The 20,591-nt window shown below is 44.3% G+C and overlaps 4 long non-coding RNA genes across 4 annotated transcripts in view; all 4 read left to right on the forward strand.

The window, feature by feature from the left end:
• Window positions 1-20,591, forward strand: part of LOC127307529 (uncharacterized) — a 123,137-nt gene that overhangs the window by 67,914 nt on the left and 34,632 nt on the right. The gene's annotated exons all lie outside the window — the stretch shown is intronic.
• LOC139829660 (uncharacterized) lies at window positions 167-3,821 on the forward strand. The gene is made up of 3 exons (XR_007855657.1): window positions 167-303; window positions 395-893; window positions 2,129-3,821. It is a non-coding gene; the product is annotated as an uncharacterized lncRNA (long non-coding RNA).
• On the forward strand, window positions 7,130-10,714 carry LOC127307530 (uncharacterized). The gene is made up of 3 exons (XR_007855659.2): window positions 7,130-8,607; window positions 8,699-9,197; window positions 10,433-10,714. It is a non-coding gene; the product is annotated as an uncharacterized lncRNA (long non-coding RNA).
• On the forward strand, window positions 11,196-13,573 carry LOC139832198 (uncharacterized). The gene is made up of 3 exons (XR_011746895.1): window positions 11,196-12,198; window positions 12,295-12,571; window positions 12,677-13,573. It is a non-coding gene; the product is annotated as an uncharacterized lncRNA (long non-coding RNA).

Below are 20,591 nucleotides of genomic sequence, written 5' to 3' on the forward strand. Positions count from 1 at the left end.
CATCTCGTCTTGGCAAACTCTGAATGATTATCTCCCCCCTTTGATCGGACATGAACTACCGCACCACGCCACGATCAAAGCCGCCGCCCATCTTGCCAATCGCATCCGTGCACGCGTCACTCTCGAGCGGTGCACCGCGTCCACCGTGAGCACCGATATAAACCGACCCCGAGTCCTCCCTCGTTCCAGGCCACTCCTCACTCATCTCTCTGTCTCAGAGTAGCTAGAGGAGGAGCTTTGCTTCGTCTTCCACTCGGAGCGACGGAGAAAATCGAGCCGAGGCCTGTCATCGCCGTGATCGAGGTCGTCGCCTCACTCCGCGCGCCTTCTCTCTCTCGGTCTCCATGCCTCCTCTTATGCGTGCGCATCTGACCCCGTCCCTTTTCCTGGCCAGATATCCATGAGGACCGTCGCCGTCGAGTTTGGTTCTGGCAGTTGCTGTCCCGGACGTGGAGCACAACATCGTCCACGATGACCGTGAGCACACCGACGCGTCCTGGGCGACATGCAGCCCCATCGCGCGAGGAAACTCCGTTCCCCGTGACGCCTCCGTCCTTCCTGAGCAGCCTCAGTGAGCTTTCACTTCGTCGCCGACGTCGGAGTCCGTCTGCGCCGACGCGGAACGCGTCGCTGTCCGAGCCCACGCCCTGGAGCACGACCAGCTCCGCCCACCCATCCGAGACAGCCAGGGTGAGCAGCAGCGCGTCTCAGCGCTGTCGGCCGCTTCTCCTCTGCGTCGTCTCCCTCGTCCCCGAGCTGCCCCGTCTCCGTCGTCAAGTCGCCGTGCAGATTCCGTCCTGGCGCCGCCCTCGTACGCGTCCTCGCCAAACCGCGACGTCATCTCGGCCTCTGCGCCTCTCCGCATCCTTCAGCCGTCGTCAACGAGCCCCACGGTGAGCCCTGCCCTCCTCCGTCGATAGGTACACAGCAACAGCGCCGCCAGTTTCCCGTCGTCGCGGATGGTTTCGTCGGGGGTCGTCCGAACATGAACGACTGTTGCATGCGCCCTTGCTCCCGCATGGCTCGGCCAAGGAGGCCCCCATGCTGGATTGCTGGGTCGCTTCGCGTGCCATGCTGGGCCAGCCTGCGTGGATCTGCCGCACCAGCCCGCATTCCCTTTCTTTTCTTTTCTCAGCTGTTTAATCCAGCAAAATAGATCTGTAGGTTTGCTTTTAGTTTCTTAGTTATGGTCAGATTTTTTCCCATATCTGATTTATCCCTGTATCCCTATATATTTTGTGACCGCCAGGAACTTTAGTTGGTAATTTTCGTGTAGCAAAATAATTACTGGAGTTAATCTAGCTAAAAGTTGCAGTGAGGCCGTTTATTCATTTCTGAGAGTTTGGCATGTTGTTTTGGACCAAAATAAAATCCTGTGTGTTCCCTGTGATGAGCCCTTTCAAATGGCATTGGTCTCACCACATGAATCCCAGTGCTTTGCATGCAGTAATTTTATTACTATCCATGTCCTGCAAGGTTCCACAATTTAATCTGGGAGTTGTAGAGATCATTTTTGGTTGAGACCAATTTCCATACATTCCCTGGACTATACCCTACCACATATCAGACATGCAGCTGAGTTCGCTGAGCCAAACTTTTGTACCATTTTAATCTTGTGCAAACACCTATTCTGGAGCATTTTAATTCTCAAAAATTCCCGGTGACTCATAAAAATGTGAATTCAATTTTGTGGTACTCCCTGGATCCAGCGCTATCCATTGATGTACTTCATGGCTCCGGAGAGTCATTTTTTAAAATTATTTCTTATATAACAAGGTTATTTAATTTCTAACTTAAAAAAACTCAATTTAAAATTAATATGTATGTTATTTTTGCGCAAACTCAACTCCTGTGAACTCAGTGGGATAAACACTACTTGATTGTGAGTTTGCACGCCCATAGAACTCTTATTTATTTTCGACACTTTTTAGAGGGGATTAAACCCTAATTTTCACATGATAAATTATGCATGCATCATGCTTTGGGTATAGGTTGCATTTGAGTGACAGTATACTATTTGTTGAAATGTTCAAGGTCTCTGATTTACTGGTTTGCTGTTGTATGTTGTTGGAGTGGTTTGATGTTATGGCTATGTGTTGATTGTCTCTCTTTTATTTTGCGACGTTAGAATGCGAGTACTATCGGAGAAGGAGAGGATCTTGGTGAGGATGTCGAAGAGGAAAGAAGAGCAGAGGTCCGTGAAGAAGAAGTCCAGGGACAAATATCCAACAAAGGCAAGCCACCTCTTGATGCATACCTTGTCCTAATTATCTTGCTCATGCATTATTACATGTTTTATAAATTGCATGTTTTATTTATTTATGTGAGTGGTCATGCCACTCGGAGTTTTATTATTCCACCCTTACGGGTGCAGCCCTCGTTGATACCTACTGAACAAACACATGTTAGAGATATGGTGCCTAACACCTTATCCTCTCTTTGTCGCCGCTTTTCAAGTAAAGCTAGACTATAGGTTGGGAGCCCTTTTAAAAAGATGTTTTATGAAAAAGGTTTCGAGAAAGGAAGTTCTTCAAAAACCTTGGAATGGGGCAACCCTGCCCAAGTGTGAGTTTTTGAAAAGAAAAAGTGTTTGCAAAAGAAGTTTTGCTGGAGGCAAGTGCAGGAAAGAAAATGTTTTCGAAAACTTTAGCGCCTAAGTACTCACCCGGACTAAAAGACAGTGCAACCACATTACCCCAAAGTGGGCACGGGGCGTAGCGTAGTAGTTTGTCTCGCCTTAGTTTGGGTCCTGCAAGTGTAAGGGGTAGTCCGAGCATGGACACCTATCGACCGGGCCTTCCCGACGTACTGGGGACGCCTTTCCTTCTTTTCAGATGGCAGGGGTACAACCTATGAGCTCCCATTGAATAATGCCTCGCAGTTGGTCGCGGCATTCCGGAGGGTCGAGCTGGTCGGGGAATTTGCTACTCCTGGGTAAACGACCCCTCGGACTCTGGTGTTGGGAGGTACAACTCTAGGCGGCATGTCTTAGGCTAAGGCGAGCAAGCGAAAAACTGCGATCGGTTATCCGAACCTCGCGTTTTGACGCTTGGTGAACCAGGGATGATCCCGGCGGATTTATCGGATCTTGTGGGGAAAGTGTACGACCTCTGCAGAGTGAAAACTATTCGAATAGCCGTGTCCGCGGTTATGGACGGTTGGGAAGGCTGTTGCTTAGCCTGAAGAGTTTTGGTTTATAAAAGTGTTTTTCAAAAAAATTTGGAAAAGGATACCAGTGGGACAGGTGGGAATGTACCTGGGAGGTACGGTGGAAAATTGGAAAAGTTGTTTTAGCCATATGAGATGGCCGGAAAGGAAACGGGGTCACCCTTACCTATTAGTCTTCAAAAGAAAACTTGTTTTAAAAAAGATTTTCAACAAAGATATAGAGGTGTCATATTCTCGAGAGAAGCTATCTCTCATTCCTTGTAACCTTAGAATACTGCCTATTCCTTGCTACTGCCAAATATGCATATCATTTACTTCTCTCCAAGGTGGTTTGCGAGTACAATTCATAATGTACTCATGGCTTTGTCCCTGGCTATTTACTTGGCCAGACTTGGTGGAGTCTGACAGATGAAGAAGGAGTCGACGCCGTCTATGCGAGCTAAGAACGTCTTCCCAGTCAGTTGCCTGTAGGGTTATGGCATGACTTGGGCCATGCGAACGCTTTCATATGAAGTTTCCGCTGTGTGATTGTGGATCTCCTGCCATTGCGGCTCTTATGTAATATTTGGTCAAATGACCTGTTGTAATCTTTTTATTCGGTACTGTAATGGATCCTGTATTTGATACCAGTTCGGTTATGCCTTCACGACACACTGATCATGGGATCGTGAATGTGTATGCATAACGGGTGTTTCGGACAGCTAATCCGGGGCCCCACAGAGCTGGTATCAGAGCCATCCTGACTGTAGGAGACCTTAGTTAGCATGGACGTTAGATAGGATAATACTACTTTGGTAAAACTATTTACGAAACTTATTTTCCTAAGTAACTAGAAGCTTAGCTTCTATCTTCTTATCCTTTCAAAAACTTCTCATTCTTACCTCGCTCTCTAATTTCGAAAGGTTTCGAAATTTCTGATTCTACTATCTCATCCTCTTCCAAATCAACATATTGGACGATGCCCCCACTCAGATTCGGATATTCGAAGTCGAAGATGGATCAATCCTTCAGGAAGTCTCAAGTATCTCCGACTGCATCTACTGAATATTGGATGCCGACTTAGCATTACACATACAGGGATATTAAGATCATGTCTTTGGTTGTCACCAAAGTATGTCAAGGAGTTGACCTTGTTTCGCTTTGGACTTGCACATTTGCAGTCGTCAAGAATCAAGTCCTCAGTTCTTGACTAGCAATTTTTAGGCCTGCCACAAGAAGCTGTCATCCATGGAACTCTTCAGCAATTACCCCTCCGAATTGAGACCAGAAGATCCTACGTAGTTTTCTCCTCCGCCTCAACATCGACGACTCAACATCAGACATGCTTCACCACCACCTGCTCCGAGGATCCTTATTGGAGTCAATGTTAGCAAGATGAAGACGTCAACGTCTGTGACCAACCCAAACCTATAGGATGGATAGGACAGACTCAATTGCTTCGATTGAGCTACCCCTGCGTATTAGGTATCTTGGGTACTTGAAATACCTCGTGTGGTTTTCATGATTGCTTGTGGTGTTCTGAATTTGCTGCTTGAGTGCTTGTGATTGCTTGTTATGTGAATTCTTGCTCTAGCCTTTCGGCCTGAAAAACCCTTTTTGTGTGATAACCCTGTCTAAGAAACCCTTCCTAAGAGTTTTTCCTCGCATTCGGGCAATCTTCGGGTAGAAATTCTAACGGTTAGTTTGTAAAGCTAACAGAAAACTCTAACTAAAATTTGGGTAAGCACTAGATCTAACCATGATTTCCTGGAGTCCCCAACTTAGTGTGCCATTTAACCGAAGACACCCTGCGACGCCAAGGAAGCAGAAGCCAGTGCCTTCAAGATTGACTTCAACTCTGCAAGAAGACGAAGCATACTGACAAGGTCTAACCGTAGGATAGAACATCGCTAGCCATAAAGAAACCTTCTTAGCACCAAACTGTAAGGTACCATCCGCCCAGCAGTGCAGCCAAGCGAGAAGTCGTATCGAAGCCAAGATATCCTTCATGGTGCATCTGTTCCTCATCAAATGAAGCCTTTGCGAACAACCCAAGACTCAAGATTTGGTGTACTTTAATAAACACCAACCATAATGCTGAAGACTATTTTTGACGACTGTCGCTGCTGCTTTATGTGAAGACCCACCAGGAGTTCCACTGACTTACTAACTTAACGAGCACCCTACGGAACAGTAAATACCGTGTTTGTGCACCCTGAAGCTGCGGACTGCACTTCGCCCCTGAATATTCTTCAACTCAAGACAGGAGATCGACGACTTCCTCAAGAGAGCCTGAAAGGACCCCATGGCTGAAGCTCGGAGTTTTTTTTTGGACACCCAATGAACAATTTTAAGGGTGGAAGACTTCGTCTTCCACTAAAAATTTAAGCTAACCCTAAAGTTTTCAATCTTTCTGAAGCACCGTTGGGATGTTCTTAATTTCCAAGAAATCGAGGACCCCTCTAGTATGGTTAGGGACCTGCAAAACTAACATCTTCTTGGAGAAGTCAATCTCTTCACAAAGTTTTTCCTCGGCGGAAATCTATCGTGTCTCTTAGAAGCTGAAGTTATGATCTTCCGACAACGACACGTCTACTAGAGGATGGAGGCTAACTTAGATTAACCTATAAAACCTTTCTAGTCTTACGCTTACTAATCTCGGGACGAGATTATGTTAAGGGTGGAAGGTCTGTACCATCCCAACTTTTGCAACCTTGTTTATTTGTCCAAAGTGCAAAAATTGGGGGGAACAAAAACTTTTTAAGGTTTGCTTGTGCTGCCTTGTGTTTGGTTGAAATTGTGTCTGATGGGTGATGTGTGTTGAATAATTTAAGTGAAGTACCTCAACCGACGTCTTCTTATCTCGAGAAAACACTCATGCTATGGCCACCCTTGTATCACCTTAATCTCCTCTCTTCAAAAATATTTGAACCTTATGTCAAATAAGGAAACCTCTTTTGTTTTGTCCTATGACTCAAATTTTTAAACCCAAAAGATCTTGCCAAAAACCTTTTATTTTGAAGTGGCTATGGTCACCTCGGATCATAGTATCACAAAAAGAGTTTCTAAAGTTATTTTGTTATGAGATAAAGTAATTACCAAATGTCTTACCCTTACTTTGTGTACCTTCACAATTTTATAAAAGCTTTTATATGCAGTTTGGTTGCCTAAAATAAAATGGAATGATCCATATTTCATTTTTACTAAAACCTTGGGTCATTCAACTCTTTCCAAAACTCTCTCCCACTTTCACTAGTTCAAATGAAATTTTTTATATATTTAGTTTAAATCAAGTAAAGGTCGTATACACCCAAAGCTAAATTCTTAGACTATTTGATTTGTGATCAAATATCCATGGCATTGTCTTGCCATCAATACATCTCCTTGATCCATCATTTAACATCATCACTCCAATCTATACACAATCTTGGTAGATAATCTTTGTCCAACAAATGTATACTCTTAATTTCCATCCCTATCACCCAACCCTCTTCTTCTCTATTTTTGCCCTCTAGAATGTTTCTAGATTTTGTGAAACTATTTGCAAATGCTTGTATCTTAATTGTGTGATTAGCCTTGTTGTTTGCTGAAGTGTTTGTCTGTTGGTCTGTTGTGTGCGCTAATCTGAAAACTCAACCAACAACATCTTATCTTAGTGGCACTTCACTTCTATGGTCATATTGACTATTTTCCCGAAGTAGTTTATCTCTCAAAATTACACACTTCCACAAAACCTTTTTTTTTTCACCTTGCCTTTATGGCCAACGTTATTTTTTTAAATGGATTATTAAAACCCTTATGTTTCCAAACCCTTGAGCATCTCTGATCATATTTACGAAAACAACTATTTCCGAATTACTTTTGGTTAAAATAATTTTCTCAAAAAAAAATCTTCTCATTTATTTTAATGCATGTATGGTCTATAAGCTCTTTATATGCAATTTTGGTTTCCAAAATTGTTGAGACTTAGCTACGATGCATGTTACTGCTTGTAGGGATTTTCAACTCCCTTTTTTTTCAACATATTAAGATCTCTATTTGATCTACTTTCTTTCAAAATAGTGGCCATAGACTTAAGACGTGGTCACAAAACTGAATATTCTGAACTCAAATTTACATGGCAGTGTCTAAGCATCAATACACCTCTCTGATCTGTCTAATTCTTGCCTTGGCAAAACAAAATTATAGAACCCACGCAAGCATGATTTTCTAGATCATTGATACCCATCTCAATCTCTATCTCTATTCAAACAAGTGAGATGCACCAAGGATCCTTGCACACAACCTATGCCGCATTCTATTTTCCTTGGTCGACCATACCATGCTGCTACAGTGCACCTTGTCATTTTCCTTTTGGAGACAAGACCTTGGCCGATGCTCAATCTTGAGCAAAACCTTGTGCAACCTCTCTCTCCATTATCACCGGGCATATAGCAGAACCTCACACCATCTGGTGATCCCTCTTGTCACCCTCCATGGCCAGCCCTACCTCGACCTACCCATCCCTTGCCATGAGACACCGGCAGCATGCACCATAGTATGAAACGAGAACCAATGGCCGAACCACCTCGCCACTAGCCTCTCCTCTCTGTCCCTTCTCGACCTGGAATGACGCCTGGCCCTTGTCCTCTTGTGCTTGGCAAGATGGAGAGGCCGGCCATGCCATCTTTGACATGACCATGCGCCCTCTCTTTTTTCCCTTCCCTCATCGCTCTCTCTCATGCTTGGTCTGGACAGTGAGAAGTCACGGACTAGAAGCGCACCTGCACCCCTACTGTCCATGCATGTTCCCTACGCAGCCCTAGCTGCACCTCTCATCTCTCCTTTCCCGTGGCCACCTCAAATTCGGACAGGAGTCACAAGGCCTCGCATTCTCCCGACGCCGCGCCTTAAGCACGATATGTCCATCACCTCTGCAACCCGCATGCTCCCAAGGCTGGTCCTTCCCTCTAATCGGCTTGCCCGTGCTCGTCCTCCTCGTGGTCACCATGGCCGTGGGAGCTAATACGTTCCCGTTCCGTCTGTGCAAACCAGGACACACCAACCACGGGTGACGTTGCCCTTCTACCAAGAACACCAGAAGACAACCCCTATGCCTCTATCATGCAACCATGACGAGACCGTCATGATCGAACACCATCGGGCACACGCAATCACCATCTCGTCTTGGCAAACTCTGAATGATTATCTCCCCCCTTTGATCGGACATGAACTACCGCACCACGCCACGATCAAAGCCGCCGCCCATCTTGCCAATCGCATCCGTGCATGCGTCACTCTCGAGCGGTGCACCGCGTCCACCGTGAGCACCGATATAAACCGACCCCGAGTCCTCCCTCGTTCCAGGCCACTCCTCACTCATCTCTCTGTCTCAGAGTAGCTAGAGGAGGAGCTTTGCTTCGTCTTCCACTCGGAGCGACGGAGAAAATCGAGCCGAGGCCTGTCATCGCCGTGATCGAGGTCGTCGCCTCACTCCGCGCGCCTTCTCTCTCTCGGTCTCCATGCCTCCTCTTATGCGTGCGCATCTGACCCCGTCCCTTTTCCTGGCCAGATATCCATGAGGACCGTCGCCGTCGAGTTTGGTTCTGGCAGTTGCTGTCCCGGACGTGGAGCACAACATCGTCCACGATGACCGTGAGCACACCGACTCGTCCTGGGCGACATGCAGCCCCATCGCGCGAGGAAACTCCGTTCCCCGTGACGCCTCCGTCCTTCCTGAGCAGCCTCAGTGAGCTTTCACTTCGTCGCCGACGTCGGAGTCCGTCTGCGCCGACGCGGAACGCGTCGCTGTCCGAGCCCACGCCCTGGAGCACGACCAGCTCCGCCCACCCATCCGAGACAGCCAGGGTGAGCAGCAGCGCGTCTCAGCGCTGTCGGCCGCTTCTCCTCTGCGTCGTCTCCCTCGTCCCCGAGCTGCCCCGTCTCCGTCGTCAAGTCGCCGTGCAGATTCCGTCCTGGCGCCGCCCTCGTACGCGTCCTCGCCAAACCGCGACGTCATCTCGGCCTCTGCGCCTCTCCGCATCCTTCAGCCGTCGTCAACGAGCCCCACGGTGAGCCCTGCCCTCCTCCGTCGATAGGTACACAGCAACAGCGCCGCCAGTTTCCCGTCGTCGCGGATGGTTTCGTCGGGGGTCGTCCGAACATGAACGACTGTTGCATGCGCCCTTGCTCCCGCATGGCTCGGCCAAGGAGGCCCCCATGCTGGATTGCTGGGTCGCTTCGCGTGCCATGCTGGGCCAGCCTGCGTGGATCTGCCGCACCAGCCCGCATTCCCTTTCTTTTCTTTTCTCAGCTGTTTAATCCAGCAAAATAGATCTGTAGGTTTGCTTTTAGTTTCTTAGTTATGGTCAGATTTTTTCCCATATCTGATTTATCCCTGTATCCCTATATATTTTGTGACCGCCAGGAACTTTAGTTGGTAATTTTCGTGTAGCAAAATAATTACTGGAGTTAATCTAGCTAAAAGTTGCAGTGAGGCCGTTTATTCATTTCTGAGAGTTTGGCATGTTGTTTTGGACCAAAACAAAATCCTGTGTGTTCCCTGTGATGAGCCCTTTCAAATGGCATTGGTCTCACCACATGAATCCCAGTGCTTTGCATGCAGTAATTTTATTACTATCCATGTCCTGCAAGGTTCCACAATTTAATCTGGGAGTTGTAGAGATCATTTTTGGTTGAGACCAATTTCCATACATTCCCTGGACTATACCCTACCACATATCAGACATGCAGCTGAGTTCGCTGAGCCAAACTTTTGTACCATTTTAATCTTGTGAAAACACCTATTCTGGAGCATTTTAATTCTCAAAAATTCCCGGTGACTCATAAAAATGTGAATTCAATTTTGTGGTACTCCCTGGATCCAGCGCTATCCATTGATGTACTTCATGGCTCCGGAGAGTCATTTTTTAAAATTATTTCTTAAATAACAAGGTTATTTAATTTCTAACTTAAAAAAACTCAATTTAAAATTAATATGTATGTTATTTTTGCGCAAACTCAACTCCTGTGAACTCAGTGGGATAAACACTACTTGATTGTGAGTTTGCACGCCCATAGAACTCTTATTTATTTTCGACACTTTTTAGAGGGGATTAAACCCTAATTTTCACATGATAAATTATGCATGCATCATGCTTTGGGTATGGGTTGCATTTGAGTGACAGTATACTATTTGTTGAAATGTTCAAGGTCTCTGATTTACTGGTTTGCTGTTGTATGTTGTTGGAGTGGTTTGATGTTATGGCTATGTGTTGATTGTCTCTCTTTTATTTTGCGACGTTAGAATGCGAGTACTATCGGAGAAGGAGAGGATCTTGGTGAGGATGTCGAAGAGGAAAGAAGAGCAGAGGTCCGTGAAGAAGAAGTCCAGGGACAAATATCCAACAAAGGCAAGCCACCTCTTGATGCATACCTTGTCCTAATTATCTTGCTCATGCATTATTACATGTTTTATAAATTGCATGTTTTATTTATTTATGTGAGTGGTCATGCCACTCGGAGTTTTATTATTCCACCCTTACGGGTGCAGCCCTCGTTGATACCTACTGAACAAACACATGTTAGAGATATGGTGCCTAACACCTTATCCTCTCTTTGTCGCCGCTTTTCAAGTAAAGCTAGACTATAGGTTGGGAGCCCTTTTAAAAAGATGTTTTATGAAAAAGGTTTCGAGAAAGGAAGTTCTTCAAAAACCTTGGAATGGGGCAACCCTGCCCAAGTGTGAGTTTTTGAAAAGAAAAAGTGTTTGCAAAAGAAGTTTTGCTGGAGGCAAGTGCAGGAAAGAAAATGTTTTCGAAAACTTTAGCGCCTAAGTACTCACCCGGACTAAAAGACAGTGCAACCACATTACCCCAAAGTGGGCACGGGGCGTAGCGTAGTAGTTTGTCTCGCCTTAGTTTGGGTCCTGCAAGTGTAAGGGGTAGTCCGAGCATGGACACCTATCGACCGGGCCTTCCCGACGTACTGGGGACGCCTTTCCTTCTTTTCAGATGGCAGGGGTACAACCTATGAGCTCCCATTGAATAATGCCTCATGATTGGTCGCGGCATTCCGGAGGGTCGAGCTGGTCGGGGAATTTGCTACTCCTGGGTAAACGACCCCTCGGACTCTGGTGTTGGGAGGTACAACTCTAGGCGGCATGTCTTAGGCTAAGGCGAGCAAGCGAAAAACTGCGATCGGTTATCCAAACCTCGCGTTTTGACGCTTGGTGAACCAGGGATGATCCCGGCGGATTTATCGGATCTTGTGGGGAAAGTGTACGACCTCTGTAGAGTGAAAACTATTCGAATAGCCGTGTCCGCGGTTATGGACGGTTGGGAAGGCTGTTGCTTAGCCTGAAGAGTTTTGGTTTATAAAAGTGTTTTTCAAAAAAATTTGGAAAAGGATACCAGTGGGACAGGTGGGAATGTACCTGGGAGGTACGGTGGAAAATTGGAAAAGTTGTTTTAGCCATATGAGATGGCCGGGAAGGAAACGGGGTCACCCTTACCTATTAGTCTTCAAAAGAAAACTTGTTTTTAAAAAGGTTTTCAACAAAGATATAGAGGTGTCATATTCTCGAGAGAAGCTATCTCTCATTCCTTGTAACCTTAGAATACTGCCTATTCCTTGCTACTGCCAAATATGCATATCATTTACTTCTCTCCAAGGTGGTTTGCGAGTACAATTCATAATGTACTCATGGCTTTGTCCCTGGCTATTTACTTGGCCAGACTTGGTGGAGTCTGACAGATGAAGAAGGAGTCGACGCCGTCTATGCGAGCTAAGAACGTCTTCCCAGTCAGTTGCCTGTAGGGTTATGGCATGACTTGGGCCATGCGAACTCTTTCATATGAAGTTTCCGCTGTGTGATTGTGGATCTCCTGCCATTGCGGCTCTTATGTAATATTTGGTCAAATGACCTGTTGTAATCTTTTTATTCGGTACTGTAATGGATCCTGTATTTGATACCAGTTCGGTTATGCCTTCACGACACACTGATCATGGGATCGTGAATGTGTATGCATAACGGGTGTTTCGGACAGCTAATCCGGGGCCCCACAGTTACAGGTATGTATTCTCAGTGGTTTAGCATGAATTGGCATATAGTAAAGTCTTGTTTTTAGTCTTCCTGCTTCTTACATTAGTATCAATTTTCACCTGCAGACTGTACCTTGTGAACTTCGTCCAATGATTAACCAGATGTGTCCGCATGAAGGGTCTTTCACTATGCATGGCAATGGCAAATTGATGAACACCTACACGGTCTATGAGGTGTATGTCTACAAGACGCAGACCATCACATATTTGTATGGACATGATTGGAGAAAGTTTGCTTTTGACTACGGTCTGAAGAAGGGCGACGAGCTGAGGATCTGAAAATCAAACGGGCAGATATACGTAACTGCTTACAGATTTGGAGACACTTCCAAATATATAATATGTAACTTTTTTGTACTCATATCCTTTGATTACTGCATTCTGAGCAGTTGTTCTAAACCATTCCCTCTGTTCTAGCTTGCTGGGTTTAACATGATCAAAGCTGCAGATCCCCTGATGGAACAGGAGCGGATGTCACAAAGGGCACCCACACCAGCACCGGCACTTGCTTCCCACTCTCCTGCATCAGCACCGGTTCCTGTACCAGCTCCGTTTACTGCATCTACCCAGCAGGCCCCTACATCAGCATTGGTTCCTGTAGATGCCCCATATACTACACCTGCCCAACAGGCTCCTGCATCAGCACTGGTTCCTCTAGCTGCACCGTTTACTGCACCTGCCCAAAAGGCTCCTGCATCAGCACCGGTTCCTCTAGAGGCACCGTTTATTGCACCTGCCCAGCAGTCTCCTGCATCAGCACCAGCTCGTGTACCAGCCCAGGCTCCTGCACCTGCCCCAGCCAGATCACCGAGGTCTCAGCTCATTGCTGTGGCCACCCGTGTGGTGACCAGGACGCATCTGAAGGCTATGTTCATGAGTATATGACAACATAACTGCTCTTATCTTGATGTCTTCTCTGCTCAAAGTCTCACATGGTTCAGTCTTTAGTGCATTGGTGCCATTGACTAATTTTTGGTGGTATCTCTTGCTTTGAATCAGAAATTGCCTAAAAGTATCTCCAAGGATCTCAATGCTGGCCGAAGGGACAAGATTTCCCTCGTCATGGAGAGTGAAGGTCTCACCGTGGAGGGACGGTACTCCGTCAGTCCCACAGATGGCCGCTTGGCTGTTACTTCCAGGTGGAAAAAGTTCATTGACGGTGCCAAACTTCACATTGGATCAAAGTTGAAGGTCAAGATCTTTCGATGCCACTGTGACATGCTGGTCATAAAGTTTGCGGTTGTCTAGTTCTGTTGTCCCATGAGCCCTTAGCAAATGCATTTGTAGTTATACTTATATAAGGTTATCTTATCTGAACTGCTAATTAATTGTATGGGTGGTAAAACTCTGGCAAGCTTTTGCTCTTAGAAAGTATGTATGTATGATCAGCTATTATGATAACTAATGTTTGTGTTCATCTTAATTTGCATTTCCGTTTTAGAAAAAAACTTAATTTCTATTTTGGCTGACCTGTTAGAGAACTATCAGATTGAATCCACAACATGATTCAAATAGATTCATTACACCGAGCCACATGTCTTGACCTTGCTATACACTAGTTCCATTAATCAGTGCAAGAAGGCTTACCTGAGCTGCCTGAACCACAGCAGATTCGAATCCACCTTAGCTATCTAGCTAGAAATACAACCTTTGCTGAAAGAGGATTTGCAGTACGGGGAGGCTGACATTGGGGACCCATGAGCCAGCAACATCGTCAATGTTTTAAAGGCGGCAGGAGATTGAAACAAAAAAAATAAGCCAAAAATCAGTTGGTAAACAAAATCCAAGAAATGAAACATTTACCTTTCTGAGAGGATGACATGCGGGACCCATGAGGCAGCAACATCCTCAACTATTCCAAGGCGGCAGGGGATCAAAATAAAAAAGGAAATAGCCAAAAATTAATTAGGGTCAAAAATAAATCTATCAAAGGAAACCTTTATTGTTCATAGAGGATGACATGTGGGATCGACCTGCCAGCTGCGTCGTCATCGTTTCAAAGGGGGCAGGGGATCAAAAGAAAAAGGCAAACATCCAGAAATTAGGGGTAAAAAATAAATCCAACAAAGGAAACTTTTATTGTTCATAGAAGATGACATGCGGGACCCATGAGCCAGCAGGTTCCTCAACGTTTCAAACTCGGCATGAGATTGAAAGAAAAAGGCAAGTGACCAAATATCAGGAGCCAAAAATAATCCAAGAAAAGAAATTTTATTGTACATAGAGGATGACATGCGGGTCCCATTTTGCGACGACGGTCTCAACGTTTCCAAGGCGGCACAGGACCAAAAGAAAAATGAAGTAGCCAGAAACCAGGGGGTGAAAAAAATCCAAGAAAAGAAAGATTTCAATTGGGCTGCATCTGGACATCTGGGCCTTCGAACTATCCTGCTGGGCCTTTTGACTCGTACAATTTCAGCCCACTCCAAAACAGGAAAGTTCGGATTTATCTAAAAAAAACAGGAAAGTCCTATGCTTCGTAAAAACAAAAAACAAGGAGATTCAACATATAAGTTTGTTTATTTAAAAATAAATATTTAATTTATCCGTTTGCAATAGCTCAGAGCGAAATACAATGTTTATTGTCTGCAAAATAATCAAGATATCACATGTTTCTTTTACGGGGAGGCTGACATCGGGGACCCATGAGCCAGCAGCGTCGTCAACGTTTTAAAGGCGGCAGGGGATGAAAAAAACCAAAAATCAGTTGGTAAAAAAATCGAAGAAAAGAAAGCATTTATCGTTTTGAGAGGATGGCATGCGGGACCCATGAGGCAGCACCCTCAACGTTTATTGTTTATAGAGGCTGACATGTGGGACCCGTGAGCCAGCAGCCTCTCGACAACGTTTTAAAGGCGGCAGGAGATCGAAAGGAAAAATAAGACAAAAATCAGTTGGTAAACAAAATCCAAGTAAAGAAATATTTACCGTTCTGAGAGGATGACATGCGGGACCCATGAGGCAGCAGCATCCTCAACGATTCCAAGGCGGCAGGGGATCAAAAGAAAAAAAAAGGAAATAGCCAGAAATAAATTACGGGTCAAAAATAAATCCACCAAAGGAAACTTTTATTGTTCATAGAGGATGACATGTGGGACCAACCTGCCAACAACGTCTTCATCGTTTCAAAGGGGGCAGGGGATCAAAAGAAAAAGGCAAATAGCCATAAATTAGGGGTCAAAAAATAACTCCAAGAAATGAAACTTTTATTGTTCGTAGAGGATGACATGCGGGACCCATGAGCCAGCTGCTTAGTCAACGTTTCAAAGGCGGCATGAGATCGAAAGAAAAAGGCACGTGACAAAATATCAGGAGCCAAAGATAATCCAAGAAAAGAAACTTTATTGTACATAGAGGATGACATGCGGGTCCCATTTAGCAGCAGCGGTCTCAATGTTTCAAATGCGGCTTGAGATCAAAAGAAAAAAGAAAGTTGATTGTACATAGAGGATGACATGCGGGTCCCATGAGTCAGCAGCTTACTCAATGTTTCCAAGGCGGCAGGGGATCAAAAGAAAAAATCCAAGAAAAAACTTTTATAGTACATAGAGGATGACATGCGGGTCCCATGAGCTAGCAGGTTCCTCAACGTTTTCAAAGGCGGCATGAGATCGAAAGAAAAAGGCAAGTGACCAAAAATCAGAGGGTGGAAAATAATCCAAGAAAAGAAACTTTTATTGTACATACAGGATGACATGCGGGTCCCATTTTGCAGCAGCGGTCCCAGCGTTTCAAATGCGACCTGAGATCAAAAGAAAAAGAAAGTAGCCAGAAATTAGGGGGTCAAAAAAATCCAAGAAAAGAAAGTTGATGGACATAGAGGATGACATGCGGGTCCCATGAGCGTGAGTTCCTCAACGTTTCAAATGTGGCATGAGATCGAAAGAAAAAGGCAAGTGACCAAATATCAGGATCCAAAAATAATTCAAGAAAAGAAACTTGATTGTACATAGAGGCTGACATGTGGGCTATGTGCCAGCAGAGTCCTCAACGTTTCAAAGGCGGCAGGGGATCAAAAGAAAAAGGAAATAGCCAAAAATCAGAGGGTGAAAAAAACCAAGAAAATGAACTTTTATAGCACATAGAGGATGACATGCGGGTCCCATGAGCCTGCAGGTTCCTCAAAGTTTCAAACGTGGCATGAGATCGAAAGAAAAAGGCAAGTGACCAAATATCAGGAGCCAAAAATAATTCAATAAAAGAAAGTTTTATAGTACAAAGAGGATGACATGCGGGTTCCATTTAGCAGTAGCGGTCTCACCGTTTGAGAGGCGGCAGGGGATCGAAAGAAAAAGGTAAGTGACCAAATATGAGGTGCCAAAAAATTTCAAGAAAAGAAAGTTTAATAGTACATAGAGGATGACATGCGGGTCCCATTTAGCAGCAGCGGTATCACCGTTTGAGAGGCGGCAGGGGATCGAAAGAAAAAGGTAAGTGACCAAATATGAGGTGCCAAAAAAATCCAAGAAAAGAAAGTTTTATAGTACATAGAGGATGACATGCGGGTCCCATTTAGCAGTAGCGGTATCACCGTTTGAGAGGCGGCAGGGGATCGAAAGAAAAAGGCAAGTAACCAAATTTGAGGTGCCAAAAAAACTCCAAGAAAAGAAAGTTGATTGCTCATGGAGGATGACATGTGGGTCCCAATTAGCAGCAGCGGTCTCAATGTTTCCAAGGCGGCAAGGGATCAAAAGAAAAAGGAAGTAGCCAGAAATCAGGGGGTCAAAAATATCCAAGAATAGCAAGAATTTTGGTTCATAGAGGATGACATGCGGGACCCATGATCCTGCATCGTAAACGGCTCGATCGGAGAGCGTTGAACGAGATGGCACTATCGAGAAAAAAAAACAATGCCAGAGAGGCTGCCATCTGGGCCCTACATCCCTCGGCGGTGTGGATTTGCGTTGACTCGGCCAGCGAACCCGAGAATTCGAGATGCACCACGTCTCGGGACACCATACGCAACGTTTTGGCCGTTTTCGTCGGGCTAGGTGGCCTCAAAAACGAGAAAAAACGTTTTGACATGCACAACGGAGAGACCCAAAATCGTCGGCCATGGTACACCAGCTACCACGGCGCGACTTCAACTTCGTCGGCCATGGCAACTTTTCTTGTAGTGACATAAGTAGTTGAGGCAACACTTGAACCTTAGGGAGACAATTAACCAATCATCAGGATGATTATATCATCATATCTTGAGAAGAACTCTAAGTAATTATCTCAGGCATTTCCTGGGATATAAACTATAGAGGTAACCATACTAGGATCATTTTAGAAAGTAAAATAAAAGTGCTAAACCTTAGTTGAGCAAAACAATACTTGATCTTGGAAGTGAGAAGCTAGTTCATGAGAGATACCTTAGGAAGCCAAACCTTGATCATTATAAATTGAGGGATGATCAATGTTGAGGAAATCGCTTATCGGGTTCAACTCGATCGGCTAACGATTAGCGATTAATAGGCAAATCGGCCGATTAATCGGACGATAAATGAGTTAATCGGACGATAAATGAGTTTATCGGCTAATCGGTGACCACTGAATAGGGATTAATCGGGCGATTAATTGTTGAATCGGATGATTTTTTGAACAGTGGGGATGATCATAAACCCTAAGTTTGAGGTAGAGATATTAAGAACAAGTTGATCATGCCTAATCCATGATCATGCTCTTGAGGTATGTGAGGAAAAGTTAAATCCTAATAGGATTAGTAGATGTTATTCACCACATGAAATTATAAGGAGATCAATAGTAAGCAACCCTAGGCTTATATCCCAACCCTAACTTGAGAACCACTTGGTGATCATAAGTAGAATTCTACCACACCTACATTCCACATATTCTTCACCTAAGAAACATAAGAAAACCTTAGAGTAAAACTCCATACTTAATATGGTGAGAAACCATCCATCCATATGACCAAAGTTAACTATAAAAAGAACCATAACCACTCTAGTTACTTTAATGATAAATTGAGGATAGTAATAAAAGTCAATTGGTAGAAGATAAAACCAATTCTCAACTCCTTAGTGACTAAAGGAGCACATGAAAGATTAAGAAAATAACCAATTTATCATGCATTGGGGAGAGTAAACCTAGCCAATGCAAAATGGTGTCATCTCATATCACAACCTAGAATTAAACCTCAAACCTAGTTTATGTATCACTATGGTGATCATAATATAAACCAGGCTATAATTGAGATTCCAAACCATATGCCATTAGGTAAATAACATTAGAACCCTAGTATTGCACATTAATCAAGTCTTATGCTTCCATTCTTGAACATAAGAAAAACCTTGTGCTACATTCCATCATTAAAACCATATGTGTAGTAATCAATCATTTATCCTTGTAACCAAAGATCAACCATGATTGAAACAATACCTACATAAATACTTTCAAAGATAATGATAAGTATTAACCTTAACAAGGAGTTTATCATAGATACTCTAAAACCCTAATACATTGGTGCTCACATAAAATCATGTGCAAGTGACCAATTCCCTAAATTGAAACCAAGTCTTAATACCACCTTTAAAATACTTTGAGTTCAAAGTATCAACTCTATTAATCCAAATAAATTGATTCACAAAAGTGGTATGAAATCCAAATGAGGACCTAAATTCATGATTAATTGATATTTTGAATAAGCCTAAAAATATGGAATATACTCAAAAATAAAACACTTGTTCTAAATAGAAGGAATGGTGTAATAACCATTGTTCTACAACTTAATCAAATTTAACACAATCAGAAACCTGCAAATAAAATAGGAATTCAAATCAGATTCAAATTGGAAAGAAATACAAAATAAAAAATTGAAAACAGAAAAGAAAAAGAGAGAAAAGGACTTACCTAGCTTACCTGGCCGCAGGAGCCCACCAGCAGCCCAACAAGCACGGGCCCAGCATAGCCCAACCTGGCCCGAGGTACCCCTTCGTGCAAAAATAGCTGGAGGAGCTCGTCCTCATCCTTTCTCTCCGCATGGACGATAGCACGACAGCGTGCCCGCCTTCTCCTCTCGCTGGCGACCTCCCCTGGCTCGGCATCGTGACGAGGCACATCTCACCGCCGTATTTAAGCCCCACGATGAGCCCTGGCCCTCGATTTCTTCTTCCTCCGCTCGATTTCCTCTCCACACCGAACCCTGGTCGCACTGGTGACTTCAAGCGCCGCCGGTGGAGACCTCCCCTGGCCAAGCCGTGGTCACCATCGTCACCGCCGTGCTCTTCTTGCTCAACCCACACAAGGAATCGAGCCAAAGCCGTCTAGAGCACCGCCGTGGACCTCATCTTCTCCGACACCGGCAACTGCAAATTCTGGCGAACCAGACCTCCCCTTGCCTCGTCATCAAGCCCTGCATGCTCAGGGTGAGCTCCTCTTCCTCCTCATGTGCTAGGCATGCTCGTTGGGCGTCGGGATAGTCGAAGCGTTTGATCACCTGGGAACACCGCCGCGGTACCTCGCCGTTGACCAAGCTCCGGTGACCTTACCGGAGCGGCGCCGCCACCTCTTGGCTCCTCGTGGTGCGATGGTTCGAATGGAACCAGTCGCCCATCCGCGCATGGCCGGAATCGACGTCGCCGGCGATGTCTGCCCGCCGGCCACCGTGCTCCTGGCCACGTCCTCGATTTTGACTTGGTTAAAACCGACGTGGACCACTGGCCCACCTGTCTGTGTCTATGGGTAACTCTAGTCAGGGTAGGTTTAGTAGTTTTCTGTTTAAATTCAAATTTCACAAATTGCTGCAACATTATAGAAATAAATCAAATTCATTTCAATTCTGAAAAATACCAAATGTGATATCAAAATGATCCTAAAAATAAACTCTATCCAATAAAAATATAATATGAAATTTTTATTTTTAATAAAAATTCAATTATTTAATACTTATTAATTAAGCCTTTTCTTTAATTCTTAATACAATTAAAATTCAGAAATTAGGAAAACTTTTCAAATTAAATAAAAACTAGTAAATAAACAAAGAAAACATTAAAAGTAATTATCTTTATTTGTTATTTTGTTAAATCATTATTAGAGAGATTTAATCCCTGATTAATAATTACCTTAATTATTAATTGTTTAAAAAGAATAAAATGCCAAATTCAATATTATTTTATTTACAAGTTACTAATAACTTCAACTTTAAATTGAAGTTATTAATCATAGGACTATATGGTAAATAGCAAACCCTAATTCCATAGTGAATGATATTACAACCCATCATTTCATGTGAAACCTAAAACCCTAATTCAATTAGGAACCCTAGCTCCATTATTACATGTGAACCCTAAATTGCTTCTAACCTAAACCCTAGGTTAGAACATGTGATCATGATACTTTAATTTCATTCATAGCTCCAT

This window comes from Lolium perenne, chromosome 6, assembly GCF_019359855.2.
Source record: "Lolium perenne isolate Kyuss_39 chromosome 6, Kyuss_2.0, whole genome shotgun sequence".
NCBI classification, from domain to species: domain Eukaryota; kingdom Viridiplantae; phylum Streptophyta; class Magnoliopsida; order Poales; family Poaceae; genus Lolium; species Lolium perenne.